Source organism: Hydractinia symbiolongicarpus, chromosome 4 (assembly GCF_029227915.1).
Source record: "Hydractinia symbiolongicarpus strain clone_291-10 chromosome 4, HSymV2.1, whole genome shotgun sequence".
Taxonomy (NCBI): domain Eukaryota; kingdom Metazoa; phylum Cnidaria; class Hydrozoa; order Anthoathecata; family Hydractiniidae; genus Hydractinia; species Hydractinia symbiolongicarpus.
In genome coordinates, this window is record NC_079878.1 from 6,917,519 (window position 1) to 6,934,409 (window position 16,891).

The 16,891-nt window shown below is 50.4% G+C and overlaps 58 non-coding genes across 58 annotated transcripts; 20 read left to right on the plus strand and 38 right to left on the minus strand.

Annotated features, from left to right (window-relative positions):
- Nucleotides 1-234: 234 nt before the first annotated feature.
- Trnat-ugu (transfer RNA threonine (anticodon UGU)) lies at nucleotides 235-307 on the minus strand. The gene has a single exon. It is a non-coding gene; the product is annotated as a tRNA-Thr (tRNA).
- A 149-nt stretch (nucleotides 308-456) lies between these two features.
- Nucleotides 457-549, plus strand: Trnai-uau (transfer RNA isoleucine (anticodon UAU)). The gene is given in 2 exon segments: nucleotides 457-494; nucleotides 514-549. It is a non-coding gene; the product is annotated as a tRNA-Ile (tRNA).
- A 124-nt stretch (nucleotides 550-673) lies between these two features.
- Nucleotides 674-747, minus strand: Trnai-aau (transfer RNA isoleucine (anticodon AAU)). Its single transcript has one exon. It is a non-coding gene; the product is annotated as a tRNA-Ile (tRNA).
- A 392-nt stretch (nucleotides 748-1,139) lies between these two features.
- Trnai-uau (transfer RNA isoleucine (anticodon UAU)) lies at nucleotides 1,140-1,232 on the plus strand. Its single transcript is given in 2 exon segments — nucleotides 1,140-1,177; nucleotides 1,197-1,232. It is a non-coding gene; the product is annotated as a tRNA-Ile (tRNA).
- A 124-nt stretch (nucleotides 1,233-1,356) lies between these two features.
- Nucleotides 1,357-1,430, minus strand: Trnai-aau (transfer RNA isoleucine (anticodon AAU)). The gene has a single exon. It is a non-coding gene; the product is annotated as a tRNA-Ile (tRNA).
- Nucleotides 1,431-1,612: 182 nt separating this feature from the next.
- On the minus strand, nucleotides 1,613-1,685 carry Trnat-ugu (transfer RNA threonine (anticodon UGU)). The gene has a single exon. It is a non-coding gene; the product is annotated as a tRNA-Thr (tRNA).
- A 149-nt stretch (nucleotides 1,686-1,834) lies between these two features.
- On the plus strand, nucleotides 1,835-1,927 carry Trnai-uau (transfer RNA isoleucine (anticodon UAU)). Its single transcript is given in 2 exon segments — nucleotides 1,835-1,872; nucleotides 1,892-1,927. It is a non-coding gene; the product is annotated as a tRNA-Ile (tRNA).
- A 124-nt stretch (nucleotides 1,928-2,051) lies between these two features.
- Nucleotides 2,052-2,125, minus strand: Trnai-aau (transfer RNA isoleucine (anticodon AAU)). Its single transcript has one exon. It is a non-coding gene; the product is annotated as a tRNA-Ile (tRNA).
- A 182-nt stretch (nucleotides 2,126-2,307) lies between these two features.
- Nucleotides 2,308-2,380, minus strand: Trnat-ugu (transfer RNA threonine (anticodon UGU)). Its single transcript has one exon. It is a non-coding gene; the product is annotated as a tRNA-Thr (tRNA).
- A 149-nt stretch (nucleotides 2,381-2,529) lies between these two features.
- Trnai-uau (transfer RNA isoleucine (anticodon UAU)) lies at nucleotides 2,530-2,622 on the plus strand. The gene is given in 2 exon segments: nucleotides 2,530-2,567; nucleotides 2,587-2,622. It is a non-coding gene; the product is annotated as a tRNA-Ile (tRNA).
- Nucleotides 2,623-2,746: 124 nt separating this feature from the next.
- Trnai-aau (transfer RNA isoleucine (anticodon AAU)) lies at nucleotides 2,747-2,820 on the minus strand. The gene has a single exon. It is a non-coding gene; the product is annotated as a tRNA-Ile (tRNA).
- A 404-nt stretch (nucleotides 2,821-3,224) lies between these two features.
- Trnai-uau (transfer RNA isoleucine (anticodon UAU)) lies at nucleotides 3,225-3,317 on the plus strand. The gene is given in 2 exon segments: nucleotides 3,225-3,262; nucleotides 3,282-3,317. It is a non-coding gene; the product is annotated as a tRNA-Ile (tRNA).
- A 124-nt stretch (nucleotides 3,318-3,441) lies between these two features.
- Trnai-aau (transfer RNA isoleucine (anticodon AAU)) lies at nucleotides 3,442-3,515 on the minus strand. The gene has a single exon. It is a non-coding gene; the product is annotated as a tRNA-Ile (tRNA).
- A 182-nt stretch (nucleotides 3,516-3,697) lies between these two features.
- Trnat-ugu (transfer RNA threonine (anticodon UGU)) lies at nucleotides 3,698-3,770 on the minus strand. Its single transcript has one exon. It is a non-coding gene; the product is annotated as a tRNA-Thr (tRNA).
- A 366-nt stretch (nucleotides 3,771-4,136) lies between these two features.
- Trnai-aau (transfer RNA isoleucine (anticodon AAU)) lies at nucleotides 4,137-4,210 on the minus strand. Its single transcript has one exon. It is a non-coding gene; the product is annotated as a tRNA-Ile (tRNA).
- Nucleotides 4,211-4,392: 182 nt separating this feature from the next.
- Trnat-ugu (transfer RNA threonine (anticodon UGU)) lies at nucleotides 4,393-4,465 on the minus strand. Its single transcript has one exon. It is a non-coding gene; the product is annotated as a tRNA-Thr (tRNA).
- A 149-nt stretch (nucleotides 4,466-4,614) lies between these two features.
- On the plus strand, nucleotides 4,615-4,707 carry Trnai-uau (transfer RNA isoleucine (anticodon UAU)). Its single transcript is given in 2 exon segments — nucleotides 4,615-4,652; nucleotides 4,672-4,707. It is a non-coding gene; the product is annotated as a tRNA-Ile (tRNA).
- A 124-nt stretch (nucleotides 4,708-4,831) lies between these two features.
- Nucleotides 4,832-4,905, minus strand: Trnai-aau (transfer RNA isoleucine (anticodon AAU)). Its single transcript has one exon. It is a non-coding gene; the product is annotated as a tRNA-Ile (tRNA).
- A 182-nt stretch (nucleotides 4,906-5,087) lies between these two features.
- Trnat-ugu (transfer RNA threonine (anticodon UGU)) lies at nucleotides 5,088-5,160 on the minus strand. The gene has a single exon. It is a non-coding gene; the product is annotated as a tRNA-Thr (tRNA).
- A 149-nt stretch (nucleotides 5,161-5,309) lies between these two features.
- On the plus strand, nucleotides 5,310-5,402 carry Trnai-uau (transfer RNA isoleucine (anticodon UAU)). Its single transcript is given in 2 exon segments — nucleotides 5,310-5,347; nucleotides 5,367-5,402. It is a non-coding gene; the product is annotated as a tRNA-Ile (tRNA).
- A 124-nt stretch (nucleotides 5,403-5,526) lies between these two features.
- Trnav-aac (transfer RNA valine (anticodon AAC)) lies at nucleotides 5,527-5,600 on the minus strand. The gene has a single exon. It is a non-coding gene; the product is annotated as a tRNA-Val (tRNA).
- Nucleotides 5,601-6,004: 404 nt separating this feature from the next.
- Trnai-uau (transfer RNA isoleucine (anticodon UAU)) lies at nucleotides 6,005-6,097 on the plus strand. Its single transcript is given in 2 exon segments — nucleotides 6,005-6,042; nucleotides 6,062-6,097. It is a non-coding gene; the product is annotated as a tRNA-Ile (tRNA).
- Nucleotides 6,098-6,221: 124 nt separating this feature from the next.
- Nucleotides 6,222-6,295, minus strand: Trnai-aau (transfer RNA isoleucine (anticodon AAU)). Its single transcript has one exon. It is a non-coding gene; the product is annotated as a tRNA-Ile (tRNA).
- A 182-nt stretch (nucleotides 6,296-6,477) lies between these two features.
- On the minus strand, nucleotides 6,478-6,550 carry Trnat-ugu (transfer RNA threonine (anticodon UGU)). Its single transcript has one exon. It is a non-coding gene; the product is annotated as a tRNA-Thr (tRNA).
- Nucleotides 6,551-7,172: 622 nt separating this feature from the next.
- On the minus strand, nucleotides 7,173-7,245 carry Trnat-ugu (transfer RNA threonine (anticodon UGU)). The gene has a single exon. It is a non-coding gene; the product is annotated as a tRNA-Thr (tRNA).
- A 149-nt stretch (nucleotides 7,246-7,394) lies between these two features.
- On the plus strand, nucleotides 7,395-7,487 carry Trnai-uau (transfer RNA isoleucine (anticodon UAU)). Its single transcript is given in 2 exon segments — nucleotides 7,395-7,432; nucleotides 7,452-7,487. It is a non-coding gene; the product is annotated as a tRNA-Ile (tRNA).
- Nucleotides 7,488-7,867: 380 nt separating this feature from the next.
- Nucleotides 7,868-7,940, minus strand: Trnat-ugu (transfer RNA threonine (anticodon UGU)). Its single transcript has one exon. It is a non-coding gene; the product is annotated as a tRNA-Thr (tRNA).
- Nucleotides 7,941-8,089: 149 nt separating this feature from the next.
- Nucleotides 8,090-8,182, plus strand: Trnai-uau (transfer RNA isoleucine (anticodon UAU)). Its single transcript is given in 2 exon segments — nucleotides 8,090-8,127; nucleotides 8,147-8,182. It is a non-coding gene; the product is annotated as a tRNA-Ile (tRNA).
- A 124-nt stretch (nucleotides 8,183-8,306) lies between these two features.
- On the minus strand, nucleotides 8,307-8,380 carry Trnai-aau (transfer RNA isoleucine (anticodon AAU)). The gene has a single exon. It is a non-coding gene; the product is annotated as a tRNA-Ile (tRNA).
- Nucleotides 8,381-8,562: 182 nt separating this feature from the next.
- On the minus strand, nucleotides 8,563-8,635 carry Trnat-ugu (transfer RNA threonine (anticodon UGU)). Its single transcript has one exon. It is a non-coding gene; the product is annotated as a tRNA-Thr (tRNA).
- Nucleotides 8,636-9,001: 366 nt separating this feature from the next.
- On the minus strand, nucleotides 9,002-9,075 carry Trnai-aau (transfer RNA isoleucine (anticodon AAU)). Its single transcript has one exon. It is a non-coding gene; the product is annotated as a tRNA-Ile (tRNA).
- Nucleotides 9,076-9,257: 182 nt separating this feature from the next.
- On the minus strand, nucleotides 9,258-9,330 carry Trnat-ugu (transfer RNA threonine (anticodon UGU)). Its single transcript has one exon. It is a non-coding gene; the product is annotated as a tRNA-Thr (tRNA).
- Nucleotides 9,331-9,696: 366 nt separating this feature from the next.
- Nucleotides 9,697-9,770, minus strand: Trnai-aau (transfer RNA isoleucine (anticodon AAU)). The gene has a single exon. It is a non-coding gene; the product is annotated as a tRNA-Ile (tRNA).
- Nucleotides 9,771-9,952: 182 nt separating this feature from the next.
- Trnat-ugu (transfer RNA threonine (anticodon UGU)) lies at nucleotides 9,953-10,025 on the minus strand. Its single transcript has one exon. It is a non-coding gene; the product is annotated as a tRNA-Thr (tRNA).
- Nucleotides 10,026-10,174: 149 nt separating this feature from the next.
- Trnai-uau (transfer RNA isoleucine (anticodon UAU)) lies at nucleotides 10,175-10,267 on the plus strand. The gene is given in 2 exon segments: nucleotides 10,175-10,212; nucleotides 10,232-10,267. It is a non-coding gene; the product is annotated as a tRNA-Ile (tRNA).
- A 124-nt stretch (nucleotides 10,268-10,391) lies between these two features.
- Nucleotides 10,392-10,465, minus strand: Trnai-aau (transfer RNA isoleucine (anticodon AAU)). The gene has a single exon. It is a non-coding gene; the product is annotated as a tRNA-Ile (tRNA).
- Nucleotides 10,466-10,647: 182 nt separating this feature from the next.
- On the minus strand, nucleotides 10,648-10,720 carry Trnat-ugu (transfer RNA threonine (anticodon UGU)). Its single transcript has one exon. It is a non-coding gene; the product is annotated as a tRNA-Thr (tRNA).
- A 149-nt stretch (nucleotides 10,721-10,869) lies between these two features.
- On the plus strand, nucleotides 10,870-10,962 carry Trnai-uau (transfer RNA isoleucine (anticodon UAU)). The gene is given in 2 exon segments: nucleotides 10,870-10,907; nucleotides 10,927-10,962. It is a non-coding gene; the product is annotated as a tRNA-Ile (tRNA).
- Nucleotides 10,963-11,086: 124 nt separating this feature from the next.
- On the minus strand, nucleotides 11,087-11,160 carry Trnai-aau (transfer RNA isoleucine (anticodon AAU)). Its single transcript has one exon. It is a non-coding gene; the product is annotated as a tRNA-Ile (tRNA).
- Nucleotides 11,161-11,413: 253 nt separating this feature from the next.
- Trnat-ugu (transfer RNA threonine (anticodon UGU)) lies at nucleotides 11,414-11,486 on the minus strand. Its single transcript has one exon. It is a non-coding gene; the product is annotated as a tRNA-Thr (tRNA).
- Nucleotides 11,487-11,635: 149 nt separating this feature from the next.
- On the plus strand, nucleotides 11,636-11,728 carry Trnai-uau (transfer RNA isoleucine (anticodon UAU)). The gene is given in 2 exon segments: nucleotides 11,636-11,673; nucleotides 11,693-11,728. It is a non-coding gene; the product is annotated as a tRNA-Ile (tRNA).
- A 124-nt stretch (nucleotides 11,729-11,852) lies between these two features.
- On the minus strand, nucleotides 11,853-11,926 carry Trnai-aau (transfer RNA isoleucine (anticodon AAU)). Its single transcript has one exon. It is a non-coding gene; the product is annotated as a tRNA-Ile (tRNA).
- Nucleotides 11,927-12,179: 253 nt separating this feature from the next.
- Trnat-ugu (transfer RNA threonine (anticodon UGU)) lies at nucleotides 12,180-12,252 on the minus strand. Its single transcript has one exon. It is a non-coding gene; the product is annotated as a tRNA-Thr (tRNA).
- A 149-nt stretch (nucleotides 12,253-12,401) lies between these two features.
- Trnai-uau (transfer RNA isoleucine (anticodon UAU)) lies at nucleotides 12,402-12,494 on the plus strand. The gene is given in 2 exon segments: nucleotides 12,402-12,439; nucleotides 12,459-12,494. It is a non-coding gene; the product is annotated as a tRNA-Ile (tRNA).
- Nucleotides 12,495-13,096: 602 nt separating this feature from the next.
- Trnai-uau (transfer RNA isoleucine (anticodon UAU)) lies at nucleotides 13,097-13,189 on the plus strand. Its single transcript is given in 2 exon segments — nucleotides 13,097-13,134; nucleotides 13,154-13,189. It is a non-coding gene; the product is annotated as a tRNA-Ile (tRNA).
- A 124-nt stretch (nucleotides 13,190-13,313) lies between these two features.
- On the minus strand, nucleotides 13,314-13,387 carry Trnai-aau (transfer RNA isoleucine (anticodon AAU)). Its single transcript has one exon. It is a non-coding gene; the product is annotated as a tRNA-Ile (tRNA).
- A 404-nt stretch (nucleotides 13,388-13,791) lies between these two features.
- Trnai-uau (transfer RNA isoleucine (anticodon UAU)) lies at nucleotides 13,792-13,884 on the plus strand. Its single transcript is given in 2 exon segments — nucleotides 13,792-13,829; nucleotides 13,849-13,884. It is a non-coding gene; the product is annotated as a tRNA-Ile (tRNA).
- Nucleotides 13,885-14,008: 124 nt separating this feature from the next.
- On the minus strand, nucleotides 14,009-14,082 carry Trnai-aau (transfer RNA isoleucine (anticodon AAU)). Its single transcript has one exon. It is a non-coding gene; the product is annotated as a tRNA-Ile (tRNA).
- Nucleotides 14,083-14,486: 404 nt separating this feature from the next.
- Nucleotides 14,487-14,579, plus strand: Trnai-uau (transfer RNA isoleucine (anticodon UAU)). The gene is given in 2 exon segments: nucleotides 14,487-14,524; nucleotides 14,544-14,579. It is a non-coding gene; the product is annotated as a tRNA-Ile (tRNA).
- Nucleotides 14,580-14,703: 124 nt separating this feature from the next.
- Nucleotides 14,704-14,777, minus strand: Trnai-aau (transfer RNA isoleucine (anticodon AAU)). Its single transcript has one exon. It is a non-coding gene; the product is annotated as a tRNA-Ile (tRNA).
- A 182-nt stretch (nucleotides 14,778-14,959) lies between these two features.
- Nucleotides 14,960-15,032, minus strand: Trnat-ugu (transfer RNA threonine (anticodon UGU)). The gene has a single exon. It is a non-coding gene; the product is annotated as a tRNA-Thr (tRNA).
- A 149-nt stretch (nucleotides 15,033-15,181) lies between these two features.
- On the plus strand, nucleotides 15,182-15,274 carry Trnai-uau (transfer RNA isoleucine (anticodon UAU)). The gene is given in 2 exon segments: nucleotides 15,182-15,219; nucleotides 15,239-15,274. It is a non-coding gene; the product is annotated as a tRNA-Ile (tRNA).
- A 380-nt stretch (nucleotides 15,275-15,654) lies between these two features.
- On the minus strand, nucleotides 15,655-15,727 carry Trnat-ugu (transfer RNA threonine (anticodon UGU)). Its single transcript has one exon. It is a non-coding gene; the product is annotated as a tRNA-Thr (tRNA).
- A 149-nt stretch (nucleotides 15,728-15,876) lies between these two features.
- On the plus strand, nucleotides 15,877-15,969 carry Trnai-uau (transfer RNA isoleucine (anticodon UAU)). The gene is given in 2 exon segments: nucleotides 15,877-15,914; nucleotides 15,934-15,969. It is a non-coding gene; the product is annotated as a tRNA-Ile (tRNA).
- Nucleotides 15,970-16,093: 124 nt separating this feature from the next.
- On the minus strand, nucleotides 16,094-16,167 carry Trnai-aau (transfer RNA isoleucine (anticodon AAU)). Its single transcript has one exon. It is a non-coding gene; the product is annotated as a tRNA-Ile (tRNA).
- A 182-nt stretch (nucleotides 16,168-16,349) lies between these two features.
- Trnat-ugu (transfer RNA threonine (anticodon UGU)) lies at nucleotides 16,350-16,422 on the minus strand. Its single transcript has one exon. It is a non-coding gene; the product is annotated as a tRNA-Thr (tRNA).
- Nucleotides 16,423-16,571: 149 nt separating this feature from the next.
- Trnai-uau (transfer RNA isoleucine (anticodon UAU)) lies at nucleotides 16,572-16,664 on the plus strand. The gene is given in 2 exon segments: nucleotides 16,572-16,609; nucleotides 16,629-16,664. It is a non-coding gene; the product is annotated as a tRNA-Ile (tRNA).
- Nucleotides 16,665-16,788: 124 nt separating this feature from the next.
- On the minus strand, nucleotides 16,789-16,862 carry Trnai-aau (transfer RNA isoleucine (anticodon AAU)). Its single transcript has one exon. It is a non-coding gene; the product is annotated as a tRNA-Ile (tRNA).
- Nucleotides 16,863-16,891: the final 29 nt, after the last annotated feature.

The following is a 16,891-nucleotide window of genomic DNA, read 5'->3' on the forward strand; positions in this document are numbered from 1 at the left end:
CACGACATTCGCGTTATTAGCACGACGCTCTAGCCGACTGAGCTAACCGGCCGTGAACGCGTGAACACGGACTCACTTCCTAAGTCAACTCTAAGCAAAATACTTTTATTTTTTTACTCAAAACGTTACCGTCATATTTCTCACGCTTTGATACGAGTCCAAGCAATGCAAATAGCCGCAACCCGCTCGAAAGAGGAGTCATGTTAGGCCAACTTTAAACGGACATTCCCTGAAAGCCCTCGGAGAGATTTGAACTCTCGACCCCTGGTTTACAAGACCAGTGCTCTAACCCCTGAGCTACGAAGGCACGCGATCCTTGCCAAATACGAAAAGTCGGTGCATCAGGCAAAACAGGCCAGTTGCAACGTGTACTTGCCATAAAGTGATACCGTCAATGCCCTACTGGACCATGACTATTCTAATCGCGGACCTAAGCTTTCCCGTTAACATCCACGGGCTCCAGTGGCGTAGTCGGTTAGCGCGTCGTACTTATAAGTCAGTATCGACAAAGACATGCGAAGATCGGGAGTTCGAGCCTCCCCTGGAGCAAGGTTTCTTTTCATGCGCCGTCAACACACGCCACAGCACGGGCAGATCACCAGTAAAATCTAGCAACGTGGCAGTGCACCCAGGTTGTTTTGATCCCGTCAACGTGACGGCAAAGCCCGTAAAATGGCCAGTGTGGGGCTCGAACCCACGACATTCGCGTTATTAGCACGACGCTCTAGCCGACTGAGCTAACCGGCCGTGAACGCGTGAACACGGACTCACTTCCTAAGTCAACTCTAAGCAAAATACTTTTATTTTTTTACTCAAAACGTTACCGTCATATTTCTCACGCTTTGATACGAGTCCAAGCAATGCAAATAGCCGCAACCCGCTCGAAAGAGGAGTCATGTTAGGCCAACTTTAAACGGACATTCCCTGAAAGCCCTCGGAGAGATTTGAACTCTCGACCCCTGGTTTACAAGACCAGTGCTCTAACCCCTGAGCTCTAACCCCTGAGCTACGAAAAGTCGGTGCATCAGGCAAAACAGGCCAGTTGCAACGTGTACTTGCCATAAAGTGATACCGTCAATGCCCTACTGGACCATGACTATTCTAATCACGGACCTCAGCTTTCCCGTTAACATCCACGGGCTCCAGTGGCGTAGTCGGTTAGCGCGTCGTACTTATAAGTCAGTATCGACAAAGACATGCGAAGATCGGGAGTTCGAGCCTCCCCTGGAGCAAGGTTTCTTTTCATGCGCCGTCAACACACGCCACAGCACGGGCAGATCACCAGTAAAATCTAGCAACGTGGCAGTGCACCCAGGTTGTTTTGATCCCGTCAACGTGACGGCAAAGCCCGTAAAATGGCCAGTGTGGGGCTCGAACCCACGACATTCGCGTTATTAGCACGACGCTCTAGCCGACTGAGCTAACCGGCCGTGAACGCGTGAACACGGACTCACTTCCTAAGTCAACTCTAAGCAAAATACTTTTATTTTTTTACTCAAAACGTTACTGTCATATTTCTCACGCTTTGATACGAGTCCAAGCAATGCAAATAGCCGCAACCCGCTCGAAAGAGGAGTCATGTTAGGCCAACTTCAAACGGACATTCCCTGAAAGCCCTCGGAGAGATTTGAACTCTCGACCCCTGGTTTACAAGACCAGTGCTCTAACCCCTGAGCTACGAAGGCACGCGATCCTTGCCAAATACGAAAAGTCGGTGCATCAGGCAAAACAGGCCAGTTGCAACGTGTACTTGCCATAAAGTGATACCGTCAATGCCCTACTGGACCATGACTATTCTAATCACGGACCTCAGCTTTCCCGTTAACATCCACGGGCTCCAGTGGCGTAGTCGGTTAGCGCGTCGTACTTATAAGTCAGTATCGACAAAGACATGCGAAGATCGGGAGTTCGAGCCTCCCCTGGAGCAAGGTTTCTTTTCATGCGCCGTCAACACACGCCACAGCACGGGCAGATCACCAGTAAAATCTAGCAACGTGGCAGTGCACCCAGGTTGTTTTGATCCCGTCAACGTGACGGCAAAGCCCGTAAAATGGCCAGTGTGGGGCTCGAACCCACGACATTCGCGTTATTAGCACGACGCTCTAGCCGACTGAGCTAACCGGCCGTGAACGCGTGAACACGGACTCACTTCCTAAGTCAACTCTAAGCAAAATACTTTTATTTTTTTACTCAAAACGTTACCGTCATATTTCTCACGCTTTGATACGAGTCCAAGCAATGCAAATAGCCGCAACCCGCTCGAAAGAGGAGTCATGTTAGGCCAACTTTAAACGGACATTCCCTGAAAGCCCTCGGAGAGATTTGAACTCTCGACCCCTGGTTTACAAGACCAGTGCTCTAACCCCTGAGCTACGAAGGCACGCGATCCTTGCCAAATACGAAAAGTCGGTGCATCAGGCAAAACAGGCCAGTTGCAACGTGTACTTGCCATAAAGTGATACCGTCAATGCCCTACTGGACCATGACTATTCTAATCACGGACCTCAGCTTTCCCGTTAACATCCACGGGCTCCAGTGGCGTAGTCGGTTAGCGCGTCGTACTTATAAGTCAGTATCGACAAAGACATGCGAAGATCGGGAGTTCGAGCCTCCCCTGGAGCAAGGTTTCTTTTCATGCGCCGTCAACACACGCCACAGCACGGGCAGATCACCAGTAAAATCTAGCAACGTGGCAGTGCACCCAGGTTGTTTTGATCCCGTCAACGTGACGGCAAAGCCCGTAAAATGGCCAGTGTGGGGCTCGAACCCACGACATTCGCGTTATTAGCACGACGCTCTAGCCGACTGAGCTAACCGGCCGTGAACGCGTGAACACGGACTCACTTCCTAAGTCAACTCTAAGCAAAATACTTTTATTTTTTTACTCAAAACGTTACCGTCATATTTCTCACGCTTTGATACGAGTCCAAGCAATGCAAATAGCCGCAACCCGCTCGAAAGAGGAGTCATGTTAGGCCAACTTTAAACGGACATTCCCTGAAAGCCCTCGGAGAGATTTGAACTCTCGACCCCTTGTTTACAAGACCAGTGCTCTAACCCCTGAGCTACGAAGGCACGCGATCCTTGCCAAATACGAAAAGTCGGTGCATCAGGCAAAACAGGCCAGTTGCAACGTGTACTTGCCATAAAGTGATACCGTCAATGCCCTACTGGACCATGACTATTCTAATCACGGACCTCAGCTTTCCCGTTAACATCCACGGGCTCCAGTGGCGTAGTCGGTTAGCGCGTCGTACTTATAAGTCAGTATCGACAAAGACATGCGAAGATCGGGAGTTCGAGCCTCCCCTGGAGCAAGGTTTCTTTTCATGCGCCGTCAACACACGCCACAGCACGGGCAGATCACCAGTAAAATCTAGCAACGTGGCAGTGCACCCAGGTTGTTTTGATCCCGTCAACGTGACGGCAAAGCCCGTAAAATGGCCAGTGTGGGGCTCGAACCCACGACATTCGCGTTATTAGCACGACGCTCTAGCCGACTGAGCTAACCGGCCGTGAACACGTGAACACGGACTCACTTCCTAAGTCAACTCTAAGCAAAATACTTTTATTTTTTTACTCAAAACGTTACCGTCATATTTCTCACGCTTTGATACGAGTCCAAGCAATGCAAATAGCCGCAACCCGCTCGAAAGAGGAGTCATGTTAGGCCAACTTTAAACGGACATTCCCTGAAAGCCCTCGGAGAGATTTGAACTCTCGACCCCTGGTTTACAAGACCAGTGCTCTAACCCCTGAGCCACGAAGGCACGCGATCCTTGCCAAATACGAAAAGTCGGTGCATCAGGCAAAACAGGCCAGTTGCAACGTGTACTTGCCATAAAGTGATACCGTCAATGCCCTACTGGACCATGACTATTCTAATCACGGACCTCAGCTTTCCCGTTAACATCCACGGGCTCCAGTGGCGTAGTCGGTTAGCGCGTCGTACTTTTAAGTCAGTATCGACAAAGACATGCGAAGATCGGAAGTTCGAGCCTCCCCTGGAGCAAGGTTTCTTTTCATGCGCCGTCAACACACGCCACAGCACGGGCAGATCACCAGTAAAATCTAGCAACGTGGCAGTGCACCCAGGTTGTTTTGATCCCGTCAACGTGACGGCAAAGCCCGTAAAATGGCCAGTGTGGGGCTCGAACCCACGACATTCGCGTTATTAGCACGACGCTCTAGCCGACTGAGCTAACCGGCCGTGAACGCATGAACACGGACTCACTTCCTAAGTCAACTCTAAGCAAAATACTTTTATTTTTTTACTCAAAACGTTACCGTCATATTTCTCACGCTTTGATACGAGTCCAAGCAATGCAAATAGCCGCAACCCGCTCGAAAGAGGAGTCATGTTAGGCCAACTTTAAACGGACATTCCCTGAAAGCCCTCGGAGAGATTTGAACTCTCGACCCCTGGTTTACAAGACCAGTGCTCTAACCCCTGAGCTACGAAGGCACGCGATCCTTGCCAAATACGAAAAGTCGGTGCATCAGGCAAAACAGGCCAGTTGCAACGTGTACTTGCCATAAAGTGATACCGTCAATGCCCTACTGGACCATGACTATTCTAATCACGGACCTCAGCTTTCCCGTTAACATCCACGGGCTCCAGTGGCGTAGTCGGTTAGCGCGTCGTACTTATAAGTCAGTATCGACAAAGACATGCGAAGATCGGGAGTTCGAGCCTCCCCTGGAGCAAGGTTTCTTTTCATGCGCCGTCAACACACGCCACAGCACGGGCAGATCACCAGTAAAATCTAGCAACGTGGCAGTGCACCCAGGTTGTTTTGATCCCGTCAACGTGACGGCAAAGCCCGTAAAATGGCCAGTGTGGGGCTCGAACCCACGACATTCGCGTTATTAGCACGACGCTCTAGCCGACTGAGCTAACCGGCCGTGAACGCGTGAACACGGACTCACTTCCTAAGTCAACTCTAAGCAAAATACTTTTATTTTTTTACTCAAAACGTTACCGTCATATTTCTCACGCTTTGATACGAGTCCAAGCAATGCAAATAGCCGCAACCCGCTCGAAAGAGGAGTCATGTTAGGCCAACTTTAAACGGACATTCCCTGAAAGCCCTCGGAGAGATTTGAACTCTCGACCCCTGGTTTACAAGACCAGTGCTCTAACCCCTGAGCTACGAAGGCACGCGATCCTTGCCAAATACGAAAAGTCGGTGCATCAGGCAAAACAGGCCAGTTGCAACGTGTACTTGCCATAAAGTGATACCGTCAATGCCCTACTGGACCATGACTATTCTAATCACGGACCTCAGCTTTCCCGTTAACATCCACGGGCTCCAGTGGCGTAGTCGGTTAGCGCGTCGTACTTATAAGTCAGTATCGACAAAGACATGCGAAGATCGGGAGTTCGAGCCTCCCCTGGAGCAAGGTTTCTTTTCATGCGCCGTCAACACACGCCACAGCACGGGCAGATCACCAGTAAAATCTAGCAACGTGGCAGTGCACCCAGGTTGTTTTGATCCCGTCAACGTGACGGCAAAGCCCGTAAAATGGCCAGTGTGGGGCTCGAACCCACGACATTCGCGTTGTTAGCACGACGCTCTAGCCGACTGAGCTAACCGGCCGTGAACGCGTGAACACGGACTCACTTCCTAAGTCAACTCTAAGCAAAATACTTTTATTTTTTTACTCAAAACGTTACCGTCATATTTCTCACGCTTTGATACGAGTCCAAGCAATGCAAATAGCCGCAACCCGCTCGAAATAGGAGTCATGTTAGACCAACTTTAAACGGTCATTCCCTGAAAGCCCACGGAGAGATTTGAACTCTCGACCCCTGGTTTACAAGACCAGTGCTCTAAGCCCTGAGCTACGAAGGCACGCGATCCTTGCCAAATACGAAAAGTCGGTGCATCAGGCAAAACAGGCCAGTTGCAACGTGTACTTGCCATAAAGTGATACCGTCAATGCCCTACTGGACCATGACTATTCTAATCACGGACCTCAGCTTTCCCGTTAACATCCACGGGCTCCAGTGGCGTAGTCGGTTAGCGCGTCGTACTTATAAGTCAGTATCGACAAAGACATGCGAAGATCGGGAGTTCGAGCCTCCCCTGGAGCAAGGTTTCTTTTCATGCGCCGTCAACACACGCCACAGCACGGGCAGATCACCAGTAAAATCTAGCAACGTGGCAGTGCACCCAGGTTGTTTTGATCCCGTCAACGTGACGGCAAAGCCCGTAAAATGGCCAGTGTGGGGCTCGAACCCACGACATTCGCGTTATTAGCACGACGCTCTAGCCGACTGAGCTAACCGGCCGTGAACGCGTGAACACGGACTCACTTCCTAAGTCAACTCTAAGCAAAATACTTTTATTTTTTTACTCAAAACGTTACCGTCATATTTCTCACGCTTTGATACGAGTCCAAGCAATGCAAATAGCCGCAACCCGCTCGAAAGAGGAGTCATGTTAGGCCAACTTTAAACGGACATTCCCTGAAAGCCCTCGGAGAGATTTGAACTCTCGACCCCTGGTTTACAAGACCAGTGCTCTAACCCCTGAGCTACGAAGGCACGCGATCCTTGCCAAATACGAAAAGTCGGTGCATCAGGCAAAACAGGCCAGTTGCAACGTGTACTTGCCATAAAGTGATACCGTCAATGCCCTACTGGACCATGACTATTCTAATCACGGACCTCAGCTTTCCCGTTAACATCCACGTCCTCCAGTGGCGTAGTCGGTTAGCGCGTCGTACTTATAAGTCAGTATCGACAAAGACATGCGAAGATCGGGAGTTCGAGCCTCCCCTGGAGCAAGGTTTCTTTTCATGCGCCGTCAACACACGCCACAGCACGGGCAGATCACCAGTAAAATCTAGCAACGTGGCAGTGCACCCAGGTTGTTTTGATCCCGTCAACGTGACGGCAAAGCCCGTAAAATGGCCAGTGTGGGGCTCGAACCCACAACATTCGCGTTATTAGCACGACGCTCTAGCCGACTGAGCTAACCGGCCGTGAACGCGTGAACACGGACTCACTTCCTAAGTCAACTCTAAGCAAAATACTTTTATTTTTTTACTCAAAACGTTACCGTCATATTTCTCACGCTTTGATACGAGTCCAAGCAATGCAAATAGCCGCAACCCGCTCGAAAGAGGAGTCATGTTAGGCCAACTTTAAACGGACATTCCCTGAAAGCCCTCGGAGAGATTTGAACTCTCGACCCCTGGTTTACAAGACCAGTGCTCTAACCCCTGAGCTACGAAGGCACGCGATCCTTGCCAAATACGAAAAGTCGGTGCATCAGGCAAAACAGGCCAGTTGCAACGTGTACTTGCCATAAAGTGATACCGTCAATGCCCTACTGGACCATGACTATTCTAATCACGGACCTCAGCTTTCCCGTTAACATCCACGGGCTCCAGTGGCGTAGTCGGTTAGCGCGTCGTACTTATAAGTCAGTATCGACAAAGACATGCGAAGATCGGGAGTTCGAGCCTCCCCTGGAGCAAGGTTTCTTTTCATGCGCCGTCAACACACGCCACAGCACGGGCAGATCACCAGTAAAATCTAGCAACGTGGCAGTGCACCCAGGTTGTTTTGATCCCGTCAACGTGACGGCAAAGCCCGTAAAATGGCCAGTGTGGGGCTCGAACCCACGACATTCGCGTTATTAGCACGACGCTCTAGCCGACTGAGCTAACAGGCCGTGAACGCGTGAACACGGACTCACTTCCTAAGTCAACTCTAAGCAAAATACTTTTATTTTTTTACTCAAAACGTTACCGTCATATTTCTCACGCTTTGATACGAGTCCAAGCAATGCAAATAGCCGCAACCCGCTCGAAAGAGGAGTCATGTTAGGCCAACTTTAAACGGACATTCCCTGAAAGCCCTCGGAGAGATTTGAACTCTCGACCCCTGGTTTACAAGACCAGTGCTCTAACCCCTGAGCTACGAAGGCACGCGATCCTTGCCAAATACGAAAAGTCGGTGCATCAGGCAAAACAGGCCAGTTGCAACGTGTACTTGCCATAAAGTGATACCGTCAATGCCCTACTGGACCATGACTATTCTAATCACGGACCTCAGCTTTCCCGTTAACATCCACGGGCTCCAGTGGCGTAGTCGGTTAGCGCGTCGTACTTATAAGTCAGTATCGACAAAGACATGCGAAGATCGGGAGTTCGAGCCTCCCCTGGAGCAAGGTTTCTTTTCATGCGCCGTCAACACACGCCACAGCACGGGCAGATCACCAGTAAAATCTAGCAACGTGGCAGTGCACCCAGGTTGTTTTGATCCCGTCAACGTGACGGCAAAGCCCGTAAAATGGCCAGTGTGGGGCTCGAACCCACGACATTCGCGTTATTAGCACGACGCTCTAGCCGACTGAGCTAACCGGCCGTGAACGCGTGAACACGGACTCACTTCCTAAGTCAACTCTAAGCAAAATACTTTTATTTTTTTACTCAAAACGTTACCGTCATATTTCTCACGCTTTGATACGAGTCCAAGCAATGCAAATAGCCGCAACCCGCTCGAAAGAGGAGTCATGTTAGGCCAACTTTAAACGGACATTCCCTGAAAGCCCTCGGAGAGATTTGAACTCTCGACCCCTGGTTTACAAGACCAGTGCTCTAACCCCTGAGCTACGAAGGCACGCGATCCTTGCCAAATACGAAAAGTCGGTGCATCAGGCAAAACAGGCCAGTTGCAACGTGTACTTGCCATAAAGTGATACCGTCAATGCCCTACTGGACCATGACTATTCTAATCACGGACCTCAGCTTTCCCGTTAACATCCACGGGCTCCAGTGGCGTAGTCGGTTAGCGCGTCGTACTTATAAGTCAGTATCGACAAAGACATGCGAAGATCGGGGGTTCGAGCCTCCCCTGGAGCAAGGTTTCTTTTCATGCGCCGTCAACACACGCCACAGCACGGGCAGATCACCAGTAAAATCTAGCAACGTGGCAGTGCACCCAGGTTGTTTTGATCCCGTCAACGTGACGGCAAAGCCCGTAAAATGGCCAGTGTGGGGCTCGAACCCACGACATTCGCGTTATTAGCACGACGCTCTAGCCGACTGAGCTAACCGGCCGTGAACGCGTGAACACGGACTCACTTCCTAAGTCAACTCTAAGCAAAATACTTTTATTTTTTTACTCAAAACGTTACCGTCATATTTCTCACGCTTTGATACGAGTCCAAGCAATGCAAATAGCCGCAACCCGCTCGAAAGAGGAGTCATGTTAGGCCAACTTTAAACGGACATTCCCTGAAAGCCCTCGGAGAGATTTGAACTCTCGACCCCTGGTTTACAAGACCAGTGCTCTAACCCCTGAGCTACGAAGGCACGCGATCCTTGCCAAATACGAAAAGTCGGTGCATCAGGCAAAACAGGCCAGTTGCAACGTGTACTTGCCATAAAGTGATACCGTCAATGCCCTACTGGACCATGACTATTCTAATCACGGACCTCAGCTTTCCCGTTAACATCCACGGGCTCCAGTGGCGTAGTCGGTTAGCGCGTCGTACTTATAAGTCAGTATCGACAAAGACATGCGAAGATCGGGGGTTCGAGCCTCCCCTGGAGCAAGGTTTCTTTTCATGCGCCGTCAACACACGCCACAGCACGGGCAGATCACCAGTAAAATCTAGCAACGTGGCAGTGCACCCAGGTTGTTTTGATCCCGTCAACGTGACGGCAAAGCCCGTAAAATGGCCAGTGTGGGGCTCGAACCCACGACATTCGCGTTATTAGCACGACGCTCTAGCCGACTGAGCTAACCGGCCGTGAACGCGTGAACACGGACTCACTTCCTAAGTCAACTCTAAGCAAAATACTTTTATTTTTTTACTCAAAACGTTACCGTCATATTTCTCACGCTTTGATACGAGTCCAAGCAATGCAAATAGCCGCAACCCGCTCGAAAGAGGAGTCATGTTAGGCCAACTTTAAACGGACATTCCCTGAAAGCCCTCGGAGAGATTTGAACTCTCGACCCCTGGTTTACAAGACCAGTGCTCTAACCCCTGAGCTACGAAGGCACGCGATCCTTGCCAAATACGAAAAGTCGGTGCATCAGGCAAAACAGGCCAGTTGCAACGTGTACTTGCCATAAAGTGATACCGTCAATGCCCTACTGGACCATGACTATTCTAATCACGGACCTCAGCTTTCCCGTTAACATCCACGGGCTCCAGTGGCGTAGTCGGTTAGCGCGTCGTACTTATAAGTCAGTATCGACAAAGACATGCGAAGATCGGGAGTTCGAGCCTCCCCTGGAGCAAGGTTTCTTTTCATGCGCCGTCAACACACGCCACAGCACGGGCAGATCACCAGTAAAATCTAGCAACGTGGCAGTGCACCCAGGTTGTTTTGATCCCGTCAACGTGACGGCAAAGCCCGTAAAATGGCCAGTGTGGGGCTCGAACCCACGACATTCGCGTTATTAGCACGACGCTCTAGCCGACTGAGCTAACCGGCCGTGAACGCGTGAACACGGACTCACTTCCTAAGTCAACTCTAAGCAAAATACTTTTATTTTTTTACTCAAAACGTTACCGTCATATTTCTCACGCTTTGATACGAGTCCAAGCAATGCAAATAGCCGCAACCCGCTCGAAAGAGGAGTCATGTTAGGCCAACTTTAAACGGACATTCCCTGAAAGCCCTCGGAGAGATTTGAACTCTCGACCCCTGGTTTACAAGACCAGTGCTCTAACCCCTGAGCTACGAAGGCACGCGATCCTTGCCAAATACGAAAAGTCGGTGCATCAGGCAAAACAGGCCAGTTGCAACGTGTACTTGCCATAAAGTGATACCGTCAATGCCCTACTGGACCATGACTATTCTAATCACGGACCTCAGCTTTCCCGTTAACATCCACGGGCTCCAGTGGCGTAGTCGGTTAGCGCGTCGTACTTATAAGTCAGTATCGACAAAGACATGCGAAGATCGGGAGTTCGAGCCTCCCCTGGAGCAAGGTTTCTTTTCATGCGCCGTCAACACACGCCACAGCACGGGCAGATCACCAGTAAAATCTAGCAACGTGGCAGTGCACCCAGGTTGTTTTGATCCCGTCAACGTGACGGCAAAGCCCGTAAAATGGCCAGTGTGGGGCTCGAACCCACGACATTCGCGTTATTAGCACGACGCTCTAGCCGACTGAGCTAACCGGCCGTGAACGCGTGAACACGGACTCACTTCCTAAGTCAACTCTAAGCAAAATACTTTTATTTTTTTACTCAAAACGTTACCGTCATATTTCTCACGCTTTGATACGAGTCCAAGCAATGCAAATAGCTGCAACCCGCTCGAAAGACGTTACCGTCATATTTCTCACGCTTTGATACGAGTCCAAGCAATGCAAATAGCCGCAACCCGCTCGAAAGAGGAGTCATGTTAGGCCAACTTTAAACGGACATTCCCTGAAAGCCCTCGGAGAGATTTGAACTCTCGACCCCTGGTTTACAAGACCAGTGCTCTAACCCCTGAGCTACGAAGGCACGCGATCCTTGCCAAATACGAAAAGTCGGTGCATCAGGCAAAACAGGCCAGTTGCAACGTGTACTTGCCATAAAGTGATACCGTCAATGCCCTACTGGACCATGACTATTCTAATCACGGACCTCAGCTTTCCCGTTAACATCCACGGGCTCCAGTGGCGTAGTCGGTTAGCGCGTCGTACTTATAAGTCAGTATCGACAAAGACATGCGAAGATCGGGAGTTCGAGCCTCCCCTGGAGCAAGGTTTCTTTTCATGCGCCGTCAACACACGCCACAGCACGGGCAGATCACCAGTAAAATCTAGCAACGTGGCAGTGCACCCAGGTTGTTTTGATCCCGTCAACGTGACGGCAAAGCCCGTAAAATGGCCAGTGTGGGGCTCGAACCCACGACATTCGCGTTATTAGCACGACGCTCTAGCCGACTGAGCTAACCGGCCGTGAACGCGTGAACACGGACTCACTTCCTAAGTCAACTCTAAGCAAAATACTTTTATTTTTTTACTCAAAACGTTACCGTCATATTTCTCACGCTTTGATACGAGTCCAAGCAATGCAAATAGCTGCAACCCGCTCGAAAGACGTTACCGTCATATTTCTCACGCTTTGATACGAGTCCAAGCAATGCAAATAGCCGCAACCCGCTCGAAAGAGGAGTCATGTTAGGCCAACTTTAAACGGACATTCCCTGAAAGCCCTCGGAGAGATTTGAACTCTCGACCCCTGGTTTACAAGACCAGTGCTCTAACCCCTGAGCTACGAAGGCACGCGATCCTTGCCAAATACGAAAAGTCGGTGCATCAGGCAAAACAGGCCAGTTGCAACGTGTACTTGCCATAAAGTGATACCGTCAATGCCCTACTGGACCATGACTATTCTAATCACGGACCTCAGCTTTCCCGTTAACATCCACGGGCTCCAGTGGCGTAGTCGGTTAGCGCGTCGTACTTATAAGTCAGTATCGACAAAGACATGCGAAGATCGGGAGTTCGAGCCTCCCCTGGAGCAAGGTTTCTTTTCATGCGCCGTCAACACACGCCACAGCACGGGCAGATCACCAGTAAAATCTAGCAACGTGGCAGTGCACCCAGGTTGTTTTGATCCCGTCAACGTGACGGCAAAGCCCGTAAAATGGCCAGTGTGGGGCTCGAACCAACGACATTCGCGTTATTAGCACGACGCTCTAGCCGACTGAGCTAACCGGCCGTGAACGCGTGAACACGGACTCACTTCCTAAGTCAACTCTAAGCAAAATACTTTTATTTTTTTACTCAAAACGTTACCGTCATATTTCTCACGCTTTGATACGAGTCCAAGCAATGCAAATAGCCGCAACCCGCTCGAAAGAGGAGTCATGTTAGGCCAACTTTAAACGGACATTCCCTGAAAGCCCTCGGAGAGATTTGAACTCTCGACCCCTGGTTTACAAGACCAGTGCTCTAACCCCTGAGCTGCGAAGGCACGCGATCCTTGCCAAATACGAAAAGTCGGTGCATCAGGCAAAACAGGCCAGTTGCAACGTGTACTTGCCATAAAGTGATACCGTCAATGCCCTACTGGACCATGACTATTCTAATCACGGACCTCAGCTTTCCCGTTAACATCCACGGGCTCCAGTGGCGTAGTCGGTTAGCGCGTCGTACTTATAAGTCAGTATCGACAAAGACATGCGAAGATCGGGAGTTCGAGCCTCCCCTGGAGCAAGGTTTCTTTTCATGCGCCGTCAACACACGCCACAGCACGGGCAGATCACCAGTAAAATCTAGCAACGTGGCAGTGCACCCAGGTTGTTTTGATCCCGTCAACGTGACGGCAAAGCCCGTAAAATGGCCAGTGTGGGGCTCGAACCCACGACATTCGCGTTATTAGCACGACGCTCTAGCCGACTGAGCTAACCGGCCGTGAACGCGTGAACACGGACTCACTTCCTAAGTCAACTCTAAGCAAAATACTTTTATTTTTTTACTCAAAACGTTACCGTCATATTTCTCACGCTTTGATACGAGTCCAAGCAATGCAAATAGCCGCAACCCGCTCGAAAGAGGAGTCATGTTAGGCCAACTTTAAACGGACATTCCCTGAAAGGCCTCGGAGAGATTTGAACTCTCGACCCCTGGTTTACAAGACCAGTGCTCTAACCCCTGAGCTACGAAGGCACGCGATCCTTGCCAAATACGAAAAGTCGGTGCATCAGGCAAAACAGGCCAGTTGCAACGTGTACTTGCCATAAAGTGATACCGTCAATGCCCTACTGGACCATGACTATTCTAATCACGGACCTCAGCTTTCCCGTTAACATCCACGGGCTCCAGTGGCGTAGTCGGTTAGCGCGTCGTACTTATAAGTCAGTATCGACAAAGACATGCGAAGATCGGGAGTTCGAGCCTCCCCTGGAGCAAGGTTTCTTTTCATGCGCCGTCAACACACGCCACAGCACGGGCAGATCACCAGTAAAATCTAGCAACGTGGCAGTGCACCCAGGTTGTTTTGATCCCGTCAACGTGACGGCAAAGCCCGTAAAATGGCCAGTGTGGGGCTCGAACCCACGACATTCGCGTTATTAGCACGACGCTCTAGCCGACTGAGCTAACCGGCCGTGAACGCGTGAACACGGACTCACTTCCTAAGTCAACTCTAAGCAAAATACTTTTATTTTTTTACTCAAAACGTTACCGTCATATTTCTCACGCTTTGATACGAGTCCAAGCAATGCAAATAGCCGCAACCCGCTCGAAAGAGGAGTCATGTTAGGCCAACTTTAAACGGACATTCCCTGAAAGGCCTCGGAGAGATTTGAACTCTCGACCCCTGGTTTACAAGACCAGTGCTCTAACCCCTGAGCTACGAAGGCACGCGATCCTTGCCAAATACGAAAAGTCGGTGCATCAGGCAAAACAGGCCAGTTGCAACGTGTACTTGCCATAAAGTGATACCGTCAATGCCCTACTGGACCATGACTATTCTAATCACGGACCTCAGCTTTCCCGTTAACATCCACGGGCTCCAGTGGCGTAGTCGGTTAGCGCGTCGTACTTATAAGTCAGTATCGACAAAGACATGCGAAGATCGGGAGTTCGAGCCTCCCCTGGAGCAAGGTTTCTTTTCATGCGCCGTCAACACACGCCACAGCACGGGCAGATCACCAGTAAAATCTAGCAACGTGGCAGTGCACCCAGGTTGTTTTGATCCCGTCAACGTGACGGCAAAGCCCGTAAAATGGCCAGTGTGGGGCTCGAACCCACGACATTCGCGTTATTAGCACGACGCTCTAGCCGACTGAGCTAACCGGCCGTGAACGCGTGAACACGGACTCACTTCCTAAGTTAACTCTAAGCAAAATACTTTTATTTTTTTACTCAAAACGTTACCGTCATATTTCTCACGCTTTGATACGAGTCCAAGCAATGCAAATAGCCGCAACCCGCTCGAAAGAGGAGTCATGTTAGGCCAACTTTAAACGGACATTCCCTGAAAGCCCTCGGAGAGATTTGAACTCTCGACCCCTGGTTTACAAGACCAGTGCTCTAACCCCTGAGCTACGAAGGCACGCGATCCTTGCCAAATACGAAAAGTCGGTGCATCAGGCAAAACAGGCCAGTTGCAACGTGTACTTGCCATAAAGTGATACCGTCAATGCCCTACTGGACCATGACTATTCTAATCACGGACCTCAGCTTTCCCGTTAACATCCACGGGCTCCAGTGGCGTAGTCGGTTAGCGCGTCGTACTTATAAGTCAGTATCGACAAAGACATGCGAAGATCGGGAGTTCGAGCCTCCCCTGGAGCAAGGTTTCTTTTCATGCGCCGTCAACACACGCCACAGCACGGGCAGATCACCAGTAAAATCTAGCAACGTGGCAGTGCACCCAGGTTGTTTTGATCCCGTCAACGTGACGGCAAAGCCCGTAAAATGGCCAGTGTGGGGCTCAAACCCACGACATTCGCGTTATTAGCACGACGCTCTAGCCGACTGAGCTAACCGGCCGTGAACGCGTGAACACGGACTCACTTCCTAAGTCAACTCTAAGCAAAATACTTTTATTTTTTTACTCAAAACGTTACCGTCATATTTCTCACGCTTTGATACGAGTCCAAGCAATGCAAATAGCCGCAACCCGCTCGAAAGAGGAGTAATGTTAGGCCAACTTTAAACGGACATTCCCTGAAAGCCCTCGGAGAGATTTGAACTCTCGACCCCTGGTTTACAAGACCAGTGCTCTAACCCCTGAGCTACGAAGGCACGCGATCCTTGCCAAATACGAAAAGTCGGTGCATCAGGCAAAACAGGCCAGTTGCAACGTGTACTTGCCATAAAGTGATACCGTCAATGCCCTACTGGACCATGACTATTCTAATCACGGACCTCAGCTTTCCCGTTAACATCCACGGGCTCCAGTGGCGTAGTCGGTTAGCGCGTCGTACTTATAAGTCAGTATCGACAAAGACATGCGAAGATCGGGAGTTCGAGCCTCCCCTGGAGCAAGGTTTCTTTTCATGCGCCGTCAACACACGCCACAGCACGGGCAGATCACGAGTAAAATCTAGCAACGTGGCAGTGCACCCAGGTTGTTTTGATCCCGTCAACGTGACGGCAAAGCCCGTAAAATGGCCAGTGTGGGGCTCGAACCCACGACATTCGCGTTATTAGCACGACGCTCTAGCCGACTGAGCTAACCGGCCGTGAACGCGTGAACACGGACTCACTTCCTAAGTCAACTCTAAGCAAAATACTTTTATTTTTTTACTCAAAACGTTACCGTCATATTTCTCACGCTTTGATACGAGTCCAAGCAATGCAAATAGCCGCAACCCGCTCGAAAGAGGAGTAATGTTAGGCCAACTTTAAACGGACATTCCCTGAAAGCCCTCGGAGAGATTTGAACTCTCGACCCCTGGTTTACAAGACCAGTGCTCTAACCCCTGAGCTACGAAGGCACGCGATCCTTGCCAAATACGAAAAGTCGGTGCATCAGGCAAAACAGGCCAGTTGCAACGTGTACTTGCCATAAAGTGATACCGTCAATGCCCTACTGGACCATGACTATTCTAATCACGGACCTCAGCTTTCCCGTTAACATCCACGGGCTCCAGTGGCGTAGTCGGTTAGCGCGTCGTACTTATAAGTCAGTATCGACAAAGACATGCGAAGATCGGGAGTTCGAGCCTCCCCTGGAGCAAGGTTTCTTTTCATGCGCCGTCAACACACGCCACAGCACGGGCAGATCACGAGTAAAATCTAGCAACGTGGCAGTGCACCCAGGTTGTTTTGATCCCGTCAACGTGACGGCAAAGCCCGTAAAATGGCCAGTGTGGGGCTCGAACCCACGACATTCGCGTTATTAGCACGACGCTCTAGCCGACTGAGCTAACCGGCCGTGAACGCGTGAACACGGACTCACTTCCT